Here is a 20,681-nt window from a genome sequence, read left to right as displayed (position 1 = left end):
TTTTCAGCTTGTGATCACTGAACACAATTTCTCCATATCCACCCACCACATGTAGCTCTGCGTCACATCTGAGCAGGGCCCCCTCTGCTGTGAGCATCATGGGCAAGCCAGAGAAAAATCAGCCAAGGTTCACATTTGAATTGCGCAAAGGCGGTAAGTCCTCACAAAATGCGGCCTCGGACTCGGAGCTGGAATCGTCAGCCCAGGCCCCCACAGCACTCGAAAAATCGTTATCTGCCATACAGACCAGCTTGCAGGCCATTGATGGTAAGATTGAGGCCCTCAATGGCAGGATGGACCATTTCTCAGCAAAACTGGATAAACATGCAGCGCGGATTGGAGATGCTGAGCAGCATATATCTGATGCCGAGGATGGCCTCCAGCAAATTGCTACGAAGACTTCCGACATCACGAAACTCCTGGCTGTCATTCAGGCGAAAAATGAGGACATTGAGGCGCATTCTCGGCGCAATAACATGCGCATTTTGGGCCTGCCGAAGTCGACCAATGTTGGGCACCTGGAAGACTACGTGGAGACTTTATTGCAAGATATCTGCGGTGCTTACAACCTATCGACAATGTTTGCCATAGAGCGGGCGCACAAATCCCTGGCGGCGCGCCCATCCCCGGCGCTCCCCCCAAACCGATCATCACCAGGTTACTAAATTTTAGGGATGGAGATACTGTGCCAAAAGGGCACAATCAACTATCATGGCAATGTGTTATCATTTTATCCTGACTTTACAGCTACAGTACAGGTGGCACGGAAGGAGTTTCAAGGAGTTAAGAAACTGCTCATGAAAGAACAGATCCCATATGCTATGCTTTATCCAGTGCGGCTGCGCATAGGCGAGGCGGACGACGCCAAGATCTTCACGAATCCTAAGCAGGCAATGGAGCATGCCAGATCCTTCCGCCGGCAGCGGAACTCTCCGGCTCATACTTCAGACGTTGACGACTGAGTAGTAAGGGGCTCTGGGCTATGTCACCTAATCATAACTATTTGTAAGTCAGTGTGCCATGATGTAGAACAGAGTTGCACTACATGTCTACATTGCTGGATGTACGGAATGTGATGGCCACACACTGCATATTCGGGGGGGGGGAACCCCAGGTTTGCTGTTTCCCTTTGAAATCATGGTTGTTCATATTTCACTTCTGATTGGGTGGATGTTATTAGCTCCGACATTCACAAGTCCGGAGTATTCCCTATCTATGTAGGGCCATGCCCTATGTGTTTATCTCTGTAGGCGCTGAGCCCAGTGCCCAGCATTCCGCACCATGCCCCTCGCCACAGGATCGGTAAGATGGCTAATGAGTAGTGGTCCGCATTTGCTTATCGGCGGGCTCCTCCCTCTAGATCTGGAAGTGGACCTCGCCGCTGCGTCCCTCAATGGGTACACCCCACTTAATACATCACATCGTTTTGTTGTTGTTGGAATGGTTTATACTGGAGGGCTATGTCTTTGGCAAATTGGGGCTGCTAAAGTGGGTGGGGGGAGGGCAAGGGTGTTTTCTCTTAATAAGTTGGAGGTACTATGATCAGATTTATAATTGTAACTATGATGTCTGTCGCTATATATATGCACATCACATACACTGCAATGCTATATGACGCAGTTAACTTACCTGTATAGATAATGGGAGAAATGTATAAATGCATACCTTGGAATATCCATGGTCTGAACACCTCTAAAAAGATCCGACAAGTGTTAGCACAGTTAGATAGACATGCTGTAAAGATCGCTTTCTTGCAGGAGACCCACTTGATCAAACAAGCGGAAGTAAGGATTGCACAGAGATGGGCGTCTTTCCGTTTGGCCTCGTCATACTCTACCTATTCTAGGGGTGTTCTTATCCTCATTAAAAAGGGAGTACAATTTCAACCTGTACATACCTGCACAGACACCGAAGGCCGATGAGCCATGGTGCAGGGCAAGCTGGGAAGGGCACTAGTGACATTGGTAAACATGTATGGTCCTGTGGTGGATGACCCAACGCCTTTTGTACAAATGTTTACTGTGTTGTGCGCATGGCCTGAATCTGCGGTCCTATGGGGAGGTGACCTAAATACCCATCTCAATACACAAGTGGATAAATCCAACCCATCAGGTGCACGCACGCTTAAAGTTGCCCAGTGTATCAGGGATGCCATGGCAGAAATGGGTTTGCTGAATGTTTGGCGACTGTGCAATGAGGGGGCACTAGAGGGCACACACAACACTCCTGCATTTAATAGTTGGTCTCGCCTAGATTACTGGCTGCTGAATGATGAAGCTAATGGATGGGTAGAAAAGGTTCACACGCTTCCACGCACATTATCTGATCATAACCCCATTGTCCTTGCCATCTGCATTCCCACAAATCCTCACTGCCCTTTCACGTGGAGGTTCAGGGCTGAGGCATTGCTAGATCCGATATACAACGAAACTATAAGAACAGCTATTATACACTACTTTGAATTAAATGTGGGCTCAGTGGACAGTCGGGCCATCTTATGGGAAGCGTTCAAGGTGACAATACGGGGGATGTGCATGGGTACCACAGCGAGGATCCTGAAAGACATCAGAGGCCAACTGACCAAAACAGAGCGGGCTCTGGAGGCGCTCGAGAAACAATACCTGCACTCTCCGGCCACAGACACACTGGCGCGTATTCACGAGTTACTGTGCCTTCAAGTGTACATGGTGCAGCAAATAAAAGCCATAACTATTGACATTGTAAATGCTTGTTATCCTTCCCACACTTAGAGAATGCAGTATCAAATCTACTAACGATTTAATTGGAAGTGCAGTTTCTAATATAAACATATGGTTAATCATTCCATGCGCATAATGCACATAATAAAATAAGCCGTTTCTTATAATTCTGTGAAATTGTGTAGTGTTTGGACTCCACTATCACTATGAGAAAAACAATCAAAACATTAATGTCTTTGCTGCAAAAAAAACTCTGCCATTACTGACTGGTGCTGATAAATTTTGCAAGCACAACATTTATACTTCTAAAACTCAACAAAAACGACTCTTTTTATATTTATCTATAAATAAGTAAATGCAAAAATACTACAGAAAAAAAGTTTTGCTCAGAAGCCCACGGCCGGTGCTATTGAATGTCATGTAATCTGCATAGCTTTGCATGGCATCATAGGTATGGAGTAAGACAAAACAGTGCAAGTTGCTGCCTTGCCTTACTTTGCATCAAGGAGGTGTTCCATGGGCGTTGTGGTGGGTTTTGTCATGCAACACCCTTGGATTTTGATGCTGCCCTAGATTTATTTAATCATATAAACCGGGGGCAGCGCCAAACCTTACGCCTCCACAGAGCAGGCGTATTTTTATTTCTCCTCGTTTTTTCCTCTTTCCATGTGTGCTGCATGCAGCACACATGGACAGAGGAAAACGCCTCTCTGGATTGTTTTTGTGCAGGAAGGTGCCCTTACCAGCACAGGAGGAAAGGCCAGGAATGCACTGTGTTTCATAAATACAGTGCGTTCCTGCCCTTTCACATTGGCGTAGGGAAGCACAGCAAGAAGACTTGCAGTGTTGTCCTATGCTAATTCCTCATAAATGAGACCTCAAGTGTCAGCTCCCAAAAATAAGTGCCAGTGGGACTCACCAGCTCAAATCTGATTATGTTGTTGTTAAAACATAGGGGCTTATGTACAAGCCCCTTGTGCTGCCGGTGCGTCACTATTTATGATGCTCTGGCGGCGCAGAGTACAGTCCCATATCTGCGAGGCCACGCAAAGTCACAATGCTTGGCTTTTCATGGCCTCATGGATATGGTGTAAGGCAATGCTGTGCAAGTCGCCTTGCACTGTGTCAGGGAGGCGTACCATGGGCGTTGCTGTGGGTTTTCCCATGCAACACCCATGGGTTTTGACGCATTCCCAGATTTACAAGGATCTGTAAACCTGGGAATGCATCAAAACTATACGACTCCCCAGGGCAGGCCTAATGAGAAAAAATATATTTAATTCCCCACATTTTTTACTCTTTCTATATGTGCTGCATTCTGCATTCTGCAGCACACGTAGAAAGAGGAAAACACCTCCATGGTTTGTTATAGTGCAGGAAGGTGTCCCTTCTTGCACAAAAACAATCCTTCCGACAACGCAGAAACCCTTGCACCATGGTGCTAGGGTGTCTGCATTGGCGCTAGGCACCACATTTTGCACCGGCGCTGCCCGCAAGGACAGAATGCACTGTATCTCGTAAAAATGGTGCATTCTTACCCTTTCAATTCAGCGTAGGGCAGTGCGGCAAAAACACTTACGGTGCTGCGCTACGCCAAATCATTGTAAATGAGGTCCATATTATAACCACTTTTTGCAATGGCTGCGCTGGAGCAAAAATTGTCAAAACCAATCTTGCACCATTGTTGGTGCTTCCATAATAGGAGAAAGAACTTATTTCATTTTATAATACCTATTCATTTTTATAGAAAGGCAGCAATGAAGGAGATGTTCTGTGATAAATATGTATACAATATAGGCAGTGTCAGCTGCCTATAAATCATTTTAGTTTGTGGTTGTTTAAAAATAAACAAAAAGCTTTGTTACAAGATGGAGTGGGGTTCTTTGGCACTTTATTGGATCCTACATAATAAGAAAAAATAAGAAATAGGTTTGCTAGATATAACATTTCAGTTCTGCCTATGGAATTTTGCAATGTTTAAGATTAAACGTTCCAAGAAATTACTGAATCTTTCCATCATTTTTCAGAATTCTTTATTTAATTGCAAGGGCGCAGTTTTTCTTGCAAGTGATTTTTGTGCCGTAACTGCTTGAAAAAACACAACAAACCCTCACAACTAACAAAAATACTTCAACTTATAGTAAAAAATGCATTTGGATCAGATTGAGGATTTCAGAGTCGTCGTCTTGGTATATTAATTTCAGTGTTTTGAAGGCAATGAACAATGAATGGCCTACTCATTGTGCGCATACATTCTAGGATGTTAGAATCACCCCTAAAAGGTTGTGTAGCTACCATTCTCCACTGGGTTATACATCTTGATTGACTGCTAAACAGAAAGCAACCGTTTAATAGTGGAAGTGGGTCCATGGCAAATGTGATCTTGCAGATGTTGATATGTTTGTTTATTGCACTTGTCTGAGAAAAACGGGGATGTAGGCGTGAAGCGGTGCTGCTGGGAGATGTCAACGATGCGCCTTTTGCATGACTTGCTCTTCCAAAGTGTAAGAATGCACCTCAGAAGGGCTATGCTGTCATTATACCCTTCTTTGAGGAGCTCTGTTGGAAGGATAGTGCAATAAGTTTTCCATCCCCTTTGTATTCTTCTGTGAGGTCATCTTCTGGCTCTATAATGGAACCCCACTTTTACAGGCACATGCATCAAAAGAAAAACCAGTTGCAAACGGGCAGATTCTCAGAATCTGCTCCTTTGCGAAGAGTGTTTTTGCATTTGGGATGCATCATCCCAAATACAAAAATCGCAATTTAAGTAATCTCTAAATTGCAATTACTTAAATTATGATTGCATTCAAGGAATCGCAAATTGAGATTCCTTAAATGCAATGCATTAATGTAAAAAAATTAGCGATTTCGCTAATAGGGTGCACAAATTACCATGAAGTTGAACTTCATAGTGATTTGCATAAACTAAGTTCCATTTTACACACACACATGTCCTTGGGGCATGTGTGTGTGCAAGATGTACTCATATGCAGATTTCAGGGGTGCAACAGGGTGTCCTTTTGACACCCTGGAACCCTTGAAATTGCATTCTCAATTTGGGATTCTCTAATTGAGAATCGCAAATTGAGAACGTCTTCCCATTCATTCCTATGGGCCTAGGAATGAATGGGGAGGTATTCCTTAATTGCAACTCGCAATTTGCGAGTCACAATTAAGGACGGTTTAGAAATCGCTATTTTTAAAGCGATTTCTACATGCCTAGGATTTTGCGAGTCCTTAATTGCGAATCCTTAATATTCACAATTAAGGACTCGCAAAATCCTAGCTTGATGCATGTGCCTGTTAATCAATTATATTCTCCATTGAGGACATTTGTTGGATGTATAGTAAAACCACAGCTTTCCTGGGCCTAGGTTGGTTGCCAGTAACAACTTCATGGCACTCTGGGTAAAAGGAGGACTAGCCTTATACATCTTTGAGTTGTACTGAGACTAATGTCTCCTAGTCCGCCGTTGACGAAGCGGATAAAAAAATCCCGCTGCAGTCCAAAACCAAACAGTTGCTTTAGATATACAATCCATCAATGAGATAATTAAATGTGTGATGACAGAGTCTGTTTTTTAGATATAAAATAGTTCCTCATGCATTCCACAAAAAAGCCAAAGGACGCGTCTAAGCTGATAGAAAGACATGAAAATAAAATGCTACTGTTGGAAGCAAATATGTGTTTATCAATCACCAGTACAGTGCAATTGTGCACTGATATTTGCAAAAACAGTGCAAATGAAAAATTCTAGAAAGGTTATTCAGTGCCAATGTCGGCGCAAAAACAATGAGAAAAAAAATGCCCAACACCATTGCAAAATGTTCCAAAAGCTGTTCAGTTTATGTAATCTGACTGTTAGTTCTTAGTTGCCAAAAAGCAATAGAAAGGCAGACAAATGTACAGACATTTCGTTGTGTGGGAATTGCTGGGCAGCACTGTGGGAACCAGCTGAATTCTATTTATTAAAGGGTTGGACCCCAGAAAGCCAGAGAAGATTTTTCTCATTTCAAGCACAGTTTGTTTCCTAGGCGGTAATCCTATGGTCCAGACACCACGGTGTAAACTAAGGTACAAAAACAATTCCAGGGGACAGGGAAATCCCCAGGCCGAGAATATTCTCCTTTCGGGGAAATATCTTTGCGAATTCCAAAAAGTTTTTACGGGACAATTCTTTTACAAAAGTGTCTTTCCTGAATCTGGTGATGGTTCTTACAGGGACAATCACCGCTCAGCAGTCGTGCAGACTAGATTAGACGCTTGTCAGCACATATATATATTTCTGGTCCTCCCTTCTATAACAATTTTAAGAAATGTCCCTGAAAGCCTTAAATTTCCTTTTGCAATCCGATGCACTCTCACTGGCCCAGATTTAGCACCTCTTTAAGATTTCTTCACATTTTACTATTAGGACTCTTCCAGGATGGCTCTTCGACAGCCTTGCTTTTAGAATCCAAAATTTAGGGCTCCAGAGTGTCTGCAAAAATAATTAATGGAGCTGACTCTTTCTATTTTAAAAACCCAACGAGAGTTGGCAGCTTGGCGTATGTGAAGATTTACAAGTTTGTGGGCAGACAAATAGAAATGAAACGATGATGCAGCTTCAGGCTGTCAACATTTCGTAACTTTAAAGTTGGACCCACCGCTGAAGCCGAGATCAAAAATACACGCAACATCAACAGTAGAGCAGCAGTACTTCCTCGACTCTGGCTCCCTCTACAGGCAGTCGGTGGTAAACCTTCGAAATAGCACAATATTTCCCAGACTCTTGCAATGCACTACTGTATACTGGATGTGGAGTTAAGAATAGCAAATCTATATTTGTTTATGTGCACTTCATTTCACAATATTGTGGCAGTCAATGTTCCGCCTACAATATTTCTGCAGGACGATATTTTTGTACTCAATATTCCGGTGTTTAACTGCAATAGAGTGCATTTTGTGTTAATTATAAAGTGTGTGTTCTCCATCATAACAAAACATCCAACATGCTTTGATGTGAGTACATTTTATATTTGCTGACTGCTCAATGAATTGCATGTTCTAAAAGTTAAAGAGTCGACTTCACGACAATACTTGGAAGGATGCAGTTTGTCAATAGTGGCTGATGGAAAATGAGCCTCCTTTTGCTTCCCCTGCAAAAATGGCTGATGATTGTGATGCTCTGCATGTATTGAGCTGCATTGGTAAAGCACAAGCTTTGCCACAAAGCAATAGAACTCAGTACAGGAGGTTGCTATATTCTGAGGATCTGGGGTAGAGGGGCTGGATGCTGAGGATGTAGCGAGGAGAGGGGCATATATTACTTAATTGGAAATCAGACAAATGTAATTCAACAATCTGTTTCAAATTTCTTTGCCTTTTATAACTGTTACAATAGTGGCACTGTACGTTTTCAAAGTGTTCGCCACATATAAGAGTCCAAACGTTAAGTATACAATTTTGGGCCTAGGCCAATTTATTTCAGTTTTTCAAGTCAGACATTTACCACATTCGTAAAATTCCACATAATCTCCTATTTTTATTTCCTTCCATTTTCAACAGTTATCATTCGATAATCAGTCTTATATTCAAGCAGGTATATGTGTAATTCAGATTCACACCGCTCCTATTAAAATTGTCTGTAACATGATGCAATCCCTTTCTTCTATACCCATCTCTGGTTACCAAGATACTAAAGTTACAATGAAGATGTGTAGCTTGCTTTTTAGGTCTGGTCTAAATACAGCTTTAACTCTATTGCTAGTCTCATGTTTTCGAAAAAATATTAACACTCTTTCCCCCATTGGTCAGTTCAAATGTCATTCACATAATGTGCCCTCCTACCATAACACAAAGTATAGGTCAATGGACCAGCCACATTAGCAATTGGATGCCTTCACTTTGAGTTACTGCACTTAACACTTGCACATGTATACACACACATAAAACAATATTTGACCCAGGAATAAAACTGTTTAGACACTTGTACCTCCCAGTGACTGCTAGTCCCCATGTAAAATAGGGTGTCATCAACTATTTCCATAGCACTCAAGACACTTATTGTAAGATGCAATGTTGAGTCATCATTATCAACCACATTTGATATGTTTATTTATCCTTTAGGAAAACAAGCTCGACTGCAAGAGTGTATATGCAAATTTGTAGGTTGAAGGCACACAGCCTCATCTTTGTGACTGACATTTAAAGCAATTGTATCTGAATGTAGGACTGCCTCTAGCAATGACTCAAGGAGCTTCAGTATCATTGCACCCCTTGCACGTCTTTAAAATACACTGGTATTGCAGTTACATGTACTCCTTGTGCGCAAAAATTCTAGGACATTGGAATCATCCCAAAAAAGTTGTGTAGCTACCATTCTCCACTGGGTTATGCATCTTGATTGCTTGCTAAAAAGAAAGAAACTGTTTAATAGTGGAAGTAGGTCCACTGCAAATGCTATCTTACAAATGTTAATATGTTTGTTTGTTGCGCTTGTCTGATCTTCTGATAAAAACCACCTGCCAGACAAAGGCGAGGAATTAAAACTTGGAGTGAGACCATGCTTGCAAAGAGAGTATATATGGGCCTTGCTCTTTTACTGTTTTAACAGCATGAAAGGTGACACATCTTGTGTTTCCAGCTTGCCCTTTTAAGGTTTCTTTGTTGTAGTTTGTTGTGAAATAAACTTTTTTACTTACAGTTTAGGTTCTGTTCCTATTTCTAATCTCCACCATTTATACGCAGCTAAAAGCCAAAATGGCACCTAAGCGTTACACAAATCTTTCGTGAATAGAAAATATATCTCAACTGGGCTTCACTAGTACATTATTCCATTGTCTGCTATTATAATTGATGATTGTAAGACTGTCAACAAAAACTTGTTTGAACACATTGTGAAAAGTTGAAATGGAACATTAGTTTCATAAAGGGAGAGGTACAATTGTATTCCATGCTATACTAATGTCTTTCAAATGTTCAAATAGTTTGAGACTTTACCAAAACCTTTTCTCCTGTGTACACCCAGTGATTCACAGTTGATGGTATGAAAATAACCGATTTCCCTCCAATGATGATTTTATGGGAGTCTGGACTGTACTATAGAACACAAAAGGAGGCTAGGATTATCATGTGTCTGTCATCTGGAATACACTTCAATGCCCAGTGCTTCTGAAGCACTGGCCATTGGGTCAATTTCACAAAAACGCAAAAATTGTCAGGACAAGGGAATTAAAAGTTTTATGCCTGCAGATAATTCACAAAGGGATTCCTGGTAGATGTAAATCCATGTGAGTGCTGAGAAATCCATGCTTGTAAACCACTCTAAAGGGGTGATTTTTTGGACATGGTTTGCCTTGGAATTTGGGACATGTTCCTTTTTGCACCCTGGATTTGAGCAGGGATTTACTCTACCAGAGGGTTGGTATAATCCCTTTCCAGTGTGGGAAGGGGAACCGATAATCCTCAGATTTTTGGGAGTGAAGGGGAAGGATTACTCACCATGACAAAAAAGAAATGTAGAGTTTAAATGTTGCTCATAACAGATGATGTGTTTCTATGATTGCTGTTATTGCTGCTCCAAATCTGTTTTGGCAATGAGCGTTATAAAGTGAATTCAATCAAAATATTTCGTCCAAAAATCACCGCTCATGCCCTTCCATGTGTTGCTGAAACCTTTACTGTTTTGGGGCATGGTTGATGACAGAATAAGAAACAGCCTTTACAATGCATACATTACCACGCAGTGCCTTTACCACACATTTTGTACCACACAATTTTGACCATGCATATGCCTTTACCACACATGACTTTACCACTCATAGAACGTCTATTCAAGGTAAGAATATGCTATAAGTAGTACCACTGATTAGTAGTACACAAAGTATACTAATTTAACTTTTGTGGTACCTTGGTATATATGTTTAACACTCATAAAGCTTTAAAAAACACTCACAATCACTGGATTATATCATCAGTGATGTCATTTGAGATGTCATGAGTGATGCTACTGACCATGTCATGAGTGATGCAATATGTGAGGTCATAAGCAGAGCATTGTGGCAGCATATGTTATAGTTAGCTCGGGTAACTAGAACTGCTGAAGTTCTGTGCATTTGTACGAGTGAAACCCGAGCCTAACTATAACGTCCCTGTAACCTTTGTTTTTTTCAGTTAATTTCTAAGTTTTTTAAAATCCTTTTCCTAACTAGAACATCCCTGTAACCTGTGGTTTTTCAGTTAATTTGTAAGGTTTTTTAGCTTTTTAATCCTAACTGTAACCTGTCACCTCTGAGAGCGACTTAGTGAGTGGCTGTGTAGATCTGTGAGTGGGTGTATAAGTAGCTGTGCGAGTGGGGGTGTGAGTGCTTGTGTGGGTCTGTGAGTGCCTGTGTGAGTGTCTTAGTGGGTGTGTTAGTGCCTGTGTGGGTATGTGAGTGGGTCTGTGAGTGTCTTAGTGGGTTTGGGAGGGCCTGTCTGGGTATGTGAGTGGGTCTGTGAGGGCCTGTGTGGGTATGTGAGTGGGTCTGTGAGTGCCTGTGTGGGCTTGTGAGTGAATGTGTGAGTGCCTGTGTATGTCTGTGAGTAGATGTGTGAGTGGTCTATTCATTTTGGGCATTTGCATAATTACGCTATTTAAAAGGGAGAACAATGGACTCTGCTCTCACCAGGAAACAACAAGAAAGAAACCACTCATCACAGTCACTACACATCAGAGTGTGCTCTAATAGCTCAATGATGAATTCATCTCCATTAAGAATTTCATATCATTTTTCAACGTGGAAAACAAGAGGAAACACACTTGCTTTGCCTTCCGCTAAGCCCTACAAGTTAGGATAGTTTGTTCTTTACTGAAGAGGAGCTTCAACTGGGGCATCTGCTATGTTATATTTGTAAGTGCCTCCAATTGAGGTTTAACTTCCATAAAATCAGCTTTGGGACCAGAATCAAAGCTAATTTTTTTCCAAGAAAAGTCCCCAGTTTTGCCGAAAACGTCTACCCAACTGGAGTACTTTCATTTGGTTAATTAGTAAGTGCTTCCTCATTGGATAAATGTTTATGCATATTTAAACACTACAGCTGTGTAAAGGGCCACCAGGTGTGCATGTAATTTCAGTAATGTGATTGTTCCTTGAGCGTCCTCATCTACAAATCTGTGATAACGTGAATCCTCATCAAGAGAAGATGACGAGACTAAACAGAGGTGAATCTCTACCAAACAGGAGTACTTCCCCTTAGCTAAATGAAGTAAGTGCTTCTCTGTTTGGTGAAGATGTCCTCATATTTCTCTGCATCAATAACGCATCAACAAAATCGTCTGGAAACCTTCTTGAGGTTCTTTTGTTAAGCTGGCCATCAGTGTGGGAAAAGGGGGAAGACCTATGCATACTACTAAGGAAAAAGGGAAGGGGTCCGTGCAGCCCCCCACCCAGCTGATTTTTTTGGCCCCGGGGACTCCATCCCCTGCGCCCGGGTGAAATTCAATAGGGCAGGGTGGCCATGCGGCCGCCCTCCTCAGGCTGATTTTGGTGCTGCGGACCCCATCCCTCGGGCCCAGTCATGGCTCCTTGGGTGCCCTGGTCCCACCCAGATCACCCAGTGCTGGGGATTGCAGGGGGAGACTCAAGGCCCCCGTGGTATGAGCTGGCTCCAAGCCTCCTGCAGGATCCAGTATTACTCCCACACGCAGGGAGCTGCTAGAAATACAGCTCCCTGCATGTGGGAGCACTACTTTCATCTCTTTTACTGCCCTATGTCTGTGGGTCAGGGAAAGAGATAAAAAAACGTGCTTACAGCAAGCGGGAGCATTTTGACAGCTCCCGCTTGTTGGGAGCGGAGTGTTTGCTCTTGCTTGGTGGGAGCTGTCACAGCTCCTACCAAGCTGAAGCAAACAGCTATCTCCCACGGTGGGCAGCTCGGCAGATAGCAGGAGCTGGCCCTGGGTGTGGAAGTCCCCAGTGCCATATATGGCTCCAGGAAGGGGGTTGCGCGGATCTCCTGAACAACCGGGCTCATTAAGCCTGGCGGCGCAGGGTACGCCTGAAATCTTCTGAGTTCGTCTTCCAAATTACAGAGACACGGAACACTCTGTTTGGCATAGGAACTTCAATTTATTAGCTGCAGCTAGGTACAGTTGTCCTAGAAGTACATCAGTGGTAGGTTCTCAGGAGACTGCCACTTCAATCCGTGGCTCACAGTCTTTTGTAGCGCTTGAATCCCCTAAAGCAACAACCCCCTCAATGTGCAATAAAAATACAAATCATCCACAAGAAAACATTCTTTGTACAAGATACAGGATAATGGGTAATAGAAATTCCTTCCCTAAGGTCGTGTTCTCTACCTGACCCTATAGGTCAGGTGGCATAGCCATTCCTTGGTTAAATTAATTTACGACAGGACGTGTTTGCGTGTTGAAGATGGTGATTCGTAAAACAACTGGAGAGGCCGAGAACGGTCACCAAGGGTCAATAGATGGTTATCTCGGGGATTAGTTGCTTCGAGCTGGGTCTCAGAATGGATTTAGCTCAGGGAAATAGGAAAGGTCGTGTAATATGCGCAACAGTATAGAATGTGAAAGAAACGCTACGAAGGTTGAAGGTGCCTGAGTGAGGGCAACAGCGTAATGGTGTTACTAGGGAAGATGGGGCCGTATTTGAATTTCCTCACTCCTCCTTTGATCTACATGGGCATGCCTCTCCCTTTTTTCAAAAAAGTAATTGACCTTGGGAGGTGGTGGTCCTCATGACTGGGGGTCTGCTGGGACCCCCTCCTTCATTTTCAAATTCGCCCTGGGGAGGTGGTGGTCACCAGGACTTCTGAAAACTCCAGGAGGTGGCGTCCATGAGGCCACCTCCTTTTTTGACAAAAAAAAGCCACAGGGAGGGGGTGGTCCCTTGGGAGGGGGCCCATGCGTCCCCCTATATATTTATTCCATATAAGGCCTGGGCACGGGTTGATCCTTAGGGCTTAAATAAGCCCTTGAGTGGGGCCCTGTGCACCCCCTCAATTTTTTATATTAAACTCTGCATGCCCCTGGGACCTGGCCCACCCAGGGGTTATATTTTTTGTAATTCATAGTGATGTTTGTGAACATTTATGAATTTCGTAGTCAATTAAAAAAAATGCATTTTTGTCCTGGCAGGGTCCCTGTGGTACCCCAGGACCAAGGCTAGTGGGCTAGGGTATTTGTACCCTGCCCCCTTTTCTTTTTCTTTTGCATTTGTTTTGGTACTCGGCTGAAGTCATGCCCCAAAATGGCTGCCAGTACTTTCTAATTGAAGTGTGGGCAGCCAATCAGACCTCTGCAGATCTCTGCTCGTCGTTATTTGTAAACTAGTTTCGACTCTGGATATACAAATTTGGATTTACTTTAATATCTCCAACATTATAGAAATGATTTATGCCAAAAAATAAAATATCTGCTTTCTTGACCAAAAGCTACCTTTTTGCCAAATTTGGCATAATTCCATCCAGCGAGTCAGTCTGTATGGTTGCTCTATTGGAATTAACAGGGAAAACTTCCTTTTTTTCCACACCCTCTTTTTCTCAGCCCCCGCTTGACGGATCACCCTGAAACTTTCCATTCACTTGTGGTAAATAAAATTCCTTTACCGGGACTGAATTTGATACAGAATCATTAATAAAATAGCTCAGTAAAATGAGAGGCAGAATCCGTGATATTAGAGGTTCGGAATGGGCTTTATTCCAATGATCGATTATAATCGGATGCTCCAAGTTCCATCACCACGGGGGTTCAGGAAGTGAAGTACATACTTTATTGACAAGAAGTAACTTTTATAGTACATACGTTACAATGAAGTGAAATACAGTAGGCGTAACAGTTGATAAGGAAATTGACGTTGTACCTGCGTAACCGAAAATGGGTGTCATAAGGAGTAAAAAGGAACATGATTGGTTATGATGTCATATATAGGTGGATCTATAAGATAATACTTGGCATAGATGCGCGCGCAGCAGCATGACGTGTAATTGACGTGTAACTAGGGGGTGAAGGGGACTTGACATTAGCTCTACATGTGGAGACGAAAAGTCTGGGGGGTCAAGTCAACCTAATCCCAAATCATATCTAACATCCTATGTTTAAAGAACTATGTTATCCACAAAAGAAGGACTCTCGGACAGAATCTATTCTATACTGACTGTGCGTGCGTGTACAAGCGTCTAAGTGTCTACACTGAATGCGAGGGGGGTAGGAATATTCCATGGTAACAGGGCTATGAATTACTTGCATGAGGACAGAGAAGCCGGGCCTTTTGCTTGGTAACTGGAAGAATGTTTACTTAAACTACTAGGCAGGAATGCATCGGCTGAGGGGGAAGCAGATAATTCGAAGGTGAAATACAGTTCTTGGCAGAGAATAGGCTGATGTCAGGCTTCGTGAGCCGCGCAGAGAATGAGACAAAGTTCATGGTCACAGATGCAGGCTCAGACTGGAGCTTTCAGAGGCAGAAGGCAAGAGGAGTTTTGATGACAGAATCAGGGCCTACTTGCCTGGACTGTAAAATGGCATAAGTGAACCATATAAAGCCGGTGGCCTTTCATATTTAGGAATGGAATATCCGGCCTATTCATGGCGGATCTGACAGAGGACATGTTGACGGTGGACGCACATGTATTTGCGTCTTCATAACTGGAACTGGAGGGAACATACATGTACTTGTGACATGCACATAGAACCGTTGGGGTCCAAGATAGGGGACATAACTGACCAGGAAAATCCACATTTCCACATTCCCTCCTTGTCCCCTACTTGCCCTTCAAGAGATATCAATCTTCATCAATCCATTGATCTGTTCATATAGCATCATTTGTTCTTCTTTCTTCTTCCGTGATCTTGAATGAAATCTTGGTGGTGGAATACACGATGTGGCACACAGACCACAAATCGCTGGTCCACATTGTAGACATAGACAGCAACTGAATAGTATGAGAAGGCCAATACCTAGGAAGGATAAAACTCTCCATCCCCAGGCTGATATCACACTCCAAAACCAACTGGACCAAGTCCAAGTGCCTGGGTTCTGGTGTATCTGGTTTACAATCTTATGAAGGCGAGTGATGGCTTTATATACAGATGGCGAATTTTCTGGTATGAATACGCAGCAGCTTGATCCGATGACCCTACAAGCTCCGCCCCTATCAGCCAGGATGACGTCAAGGACAAGACGATTTTGAAGCACAACAATCCGCATAGCAGACTGCTCTTCCGTTAAATTGCCTAAGGCGGAAATAGTCTCATTCACTACTGCTTCAAGGGTTCTAGTTAATCTACGTATCAGCTTACTATTAGTAACAGTACCTATATAGGGAAAGATGCCTTTATTAAAATCTACATACTTGTCCCATGCCGTCTCAGTGTAATCGACAATAGGGAGATCTCTCCGTTTTCTGTTGTGTACTAAATGAATATTTCTGTAATAATCAGGAGGAGCTAGAAAAACAGGTGGCAAAAGGAATGCAATGTAGCAGGTACCATCCCAATCTGGAGGTAGACGCATATATGCCGTCTGACCACATATAAAGTAGGAGTGGCGAGAAGCTTTAAATGAAGATTTGCCTTGATCACTGAATTCTACTATAGTAGTGCATTTACTATGGCCCATATGTATGGAACCAACCTTTCTTATACACAATTCACCCTTCGCTGGGAATACTGACATGGTGGGTAAGACTAGTTCAACTTCGGATACGACATTTAGAATCATGAGATTAGGTGTAAAATTACCTAATCCATATACTTCATTTTCTAGATCAGTTCCTGTTCTTTTGGGGCGACCCTCCTTGTCAGGGTAGCAGACCTTGAGTAAAACTAGGTTCAGGTTTCCCCATACCCAATGATCTTGGTAAACTGCTGTGTCTGAGTCTATGGAATTGATTAAACTAAACCATGCTCCACAGGAGCCATTATGTGTGAATGGATGTGGAAAGAAAGGCAGGACTCCTTCATAATTCTGATAGGGAGGGAGTCGGCCACACACCCAACAATTGGTGGCATTACTAGTCTGATGGGAATGATGTAACATACTAATGAAAGTGTTATTGCGCAGCGCAAGTCTATAAGACAATTCATGCGGAGGTAAGTCACTAAAAGAATGTTCAGCAGTAACATTATAAACGTGTCTAGAAATAGGGTAATATATGTGCAACAACATACTTGTAATAATTATTAAAAGACTCAATAAAAACAAAATTAATAATGTCCCTATACAGTGGCTACGCAGTGATTTACAATACGCCTGTCGTTTCAACATTTTTCGCGACTGTCCATGATTCAGGTCTAGAGGATACATGTCAGGGACAAATTCAACCGCTTCACCTTGGAGAGGACTTAAACAATCAAATTGTCTGACGTTCTAGGCCTCAATTTTTCTTTATAGAGTTCTGTTTCAGTCTTTTCAACCAAAGGAAGTTTTGAATCAGTCTGTGAGGGAGTGCATGGCACAATGTCTATATCCGAGGATAGTCCATGAAATTTCTTGATATGACTTGAATGAATCCAGCCCTTGCGGCCCTCGATCTTCACGGCTGTCCTTGTGGTCAGCAGGACCAACTTGGGTGATTTCCACCTGGGCTCCAGCTGAGTCTTTCGGTCGAAATTCCTCACAAAGACAAGATCACCCGGAACAACGTCATGGGGTTTCACCTCAGTGTTGTCGGGAAAGGCTGCAGCTACCTGTGAACGACAAGATTGTAGTGCAGACATCAAGGAAGCCAAGTAATCTGTCAGCATATTACAGTCAATATCAGTTATTTTGCGTGGTATAGGCGTCCCCCACATATTCGGTGGTCTGCCGAAGATCACCTCATACGGGGATAGCCCTGTTCGAGAGTGTGCTACCATTCTCATGTAAAAGAGTGCAACGGGTAACGCTACTACCCAGTCGACACCTTTCTCTCTGCATATTTTGGACATTCTGATTTTCAGTATCTGGTTATGTCTTTCTACGAGACCTGCTGCCTCGGGGTGTCGGACACAGTGGAATTTCCACTGATATCCTAACAGAAGTGAAACGTGTTTCATTAATTCGGATGAGAACGGCTGGCCGTTATCTGAGTGAACAACACGTGGTAAACCGTATCGTGGGAAGAATTCTCGAACCAACTGTTTGGCAGTAGTCGGGGCAGTGTAATCTGAAACCGGGTATGCCTCTGTCCAACGGGACAGAGCGCAGACAACTACAAGAACATATTTGAATCCTCGACATCGTTCCATCTGGATATAGTCCATCTGGAGTACTTCAAAAGGATGATTAGGAGTATGAAATCCACCCTGTTCTACGGGAACGCTTTTTCCTGGGTTAAACTGACAACAGATCATACAGGTACGGACCTTTTGTTTGGCTGCTGCTCGTAAATGTTTATTGAACCAAATGTGTTGAATGCTGTCTAGCATAGCTTTTTCTCCTAGATGTGCTGGACTATGTATAGTGTTAATTATAACTTGGACCATTGAATCAGGAAGGAACCATACAGACTTTTCCTTCATCATCCATCCTTGGTCCGTTTGGATCCCTCCTAATTCAGTCCATTTCTTTATTTCGTCTGGTGTAGCATGTGTCTGTATGTCAATTACGTCAAGAGTAGGATCTTTAACTGTCATACAATGTGTCGGTGTCGGGACTATTGTCTTTGTCATGTCGGGGGTTTGAGTTTGAGCAGTCTGTTTAGCTGTTCTGTCGGCTAGATCATTGCCTTGGGAAATGATATCAGTAACCTTCGTATGAGCCTTACATTTCATAATTGATATTGCAGTGGGTAGATGTATTGCATCTAATAAGGCATGAATGAGGGGTCCGTGCTGAATGTGGGCACCGTGGGAAGTTAAATAACCTCTCTCTCGCCACAGCACGCCGAAGTCATGTACAACTCCGAATGCATAACGTGAGTCAGTGTATATGTTGACTTTTTTATTCGTGGCTTGAATACAGGCTTGTGTCAGAGCGATGAGCTCTGCGGCTTGAGCTGACAAAGTATTTATACGATTAGTTTCAATGACTTCAGTATCTGTTGTGACTGCGTAAGCGGCCACTAACTCTCCTGTACTTGTTCTCATGCATGAACCATCTACATACAATGTCAGGTCTGGATCTGACAATGGGACATCGGTTAAGTCTTGTCTGGGTTTTGTCGTTATCGTAATAACTTCAATACAGTCATGGGCTAGTGGGTCTGTTCCGATTACAGGTAAAAGTGTGGCAGGATTCAATGTGTTACAGCGTCTGATTTCTATATGCGGCTGAAACAATGTAAGTTCATATCCTGTAAGTCGCGCTATAGTCAAGTGTTGTGTTTGCGTTCTATTCACAAGAACCTCTACTGCATGTGGTACTTGAACTGTCAATGGATGTCCTAACACTATGGCATCGCTTTGTCTGATTGCTAAAGCTGTCGCTGCTACTGATTTCAGGCACGCAGGCAAAGCTTGGGCTACAGGATCTAATGTACTAGAAAAATAAGCACATGGTTTGTGTGCTCCTGCTTGTTCCTGTGTGAGTACTGACAAGGCAGTACCTTCGCGTTCTGTAACAAAGAGTGTAAACTGTTTTCTGTAACATGGCGTTGCTAAAACAGGTGCTTGACATAAAGCTTTCTTTAGGCTTTCAAAAGCTTGTGTGTGTTCTTGAGTCCAAGGGAGAACAGTCGGTGTGGCTGCCTCCTGTGTGGTTAACTGAATGAGTGGTTTTGCTAGAAATGCATACTGAGGGATCCACTGTCTGCAATATGACGTGAGGCCTATGAAAGCTCGTACTTCCTTTTGTGTCTTGGGTATTGGCATGTTAGCTATTAACTGAATGCGGTCGGGTGTAAGCTGCCTTCCCTCCTTGGACAGCGAGTGTCCAAGATAAACAACTCGCTGGACACAGAATTGCAGCTTAGAAGGGGACACCTTGTGCCCCTTTTCGGCTAGAAATTGTAAAACTGTCAGTGATGCTTTTTCACATTCCGGTTCGCTTCTTGCGGTGATCAGCAGATCATCGACATATTGAAGCAAGGCAGTGTTAACTGGCATGTGGATACTGTCAAGTTCTCGTTTCAGTGCTTGGCTATAGATGCTGGGGCTTTCTGTAAATCCTTGAGGTGCGCGTGAGAATTTAAAACTGCGCCCATTTAAACTAAATCCGAACAAATATTGACTTTCCGGATCTATTGGGACGCTGAAAAAGGCATTCTTGAGATCAATTACAGTAAAGAATGTTGCTTCGGAATCAATAGCTGTCAATAATGACGAGATGTCTGGGACCACAGGAAATTGTGGCACGATGCATTTGTTTAACTCGCGCAGATCAATAACCAATCGATATACTGGCGGGGCTGTAGGATCTGTTCGTTTAAGAACCGGAATTATCGGTGAATTACATATATTGGAGTCTGTTTCTACAACTACTCCTTGGGCAATTAGCTCGTCAATGATTTGTAGTAAAGCCACTACAGCATCTGGTGGTAACTTGTATTGTCGCATTCGTGGTAGCACCACTCCTGCCTTTAGTGTGACTCGATATGGTGTAATATTCATGCAACCAACATCAGTAGGGCCTTGTGCCCATAGATGTGTAGGTAAAGTCTGTAGTCGGGGATCCATGTCTCTAGACACATAGTGACCTTTAAAATCACGTAAAAACAACCTTACTCCTTCCGGGGAACAACATATTATGGCTCCTAGAGCTTTCAGGGTTTTAATTCCTAACAGATTTTCTGGGCATGATTTAGTGAGCAATAAATCTGTAGTTCGGGTCAGAGGTCCTATCTTAAGTGGAAGAGGCTGTGATACTTCATTAACAATAGGTTTTCCTGAAAAACCAAGGGAAATATTCTGAGAGCCTGAGAGGGGTGCCCCTGGAACTTCACTACGTTTTATAGTTGTTCGACTTGCCCCTGTATCGAGTAAAAATTTTCTATCTTGACCTAATAATTCACTATGTACATAAGGTCCTTCTTGATCTACAGGAATCTCGATAAGGGGTAAGTCAACTTCCCTC

This window comes from Triturus cristatus, chromosome 10, assembly GCF_964204655.1.
Source record: "Triturus cristatus chromosome 10, aTriCri1.1, whole genome shotgun sequence".
Lineage (NCBI taxonomy): Eukaryota > Metazoa > Chordata > Amphibia > Caudata > Salamandridae > Triturus > Triturus cristatus.
This window is presented reverse-complemented; position numbering follows the sequence as displayed.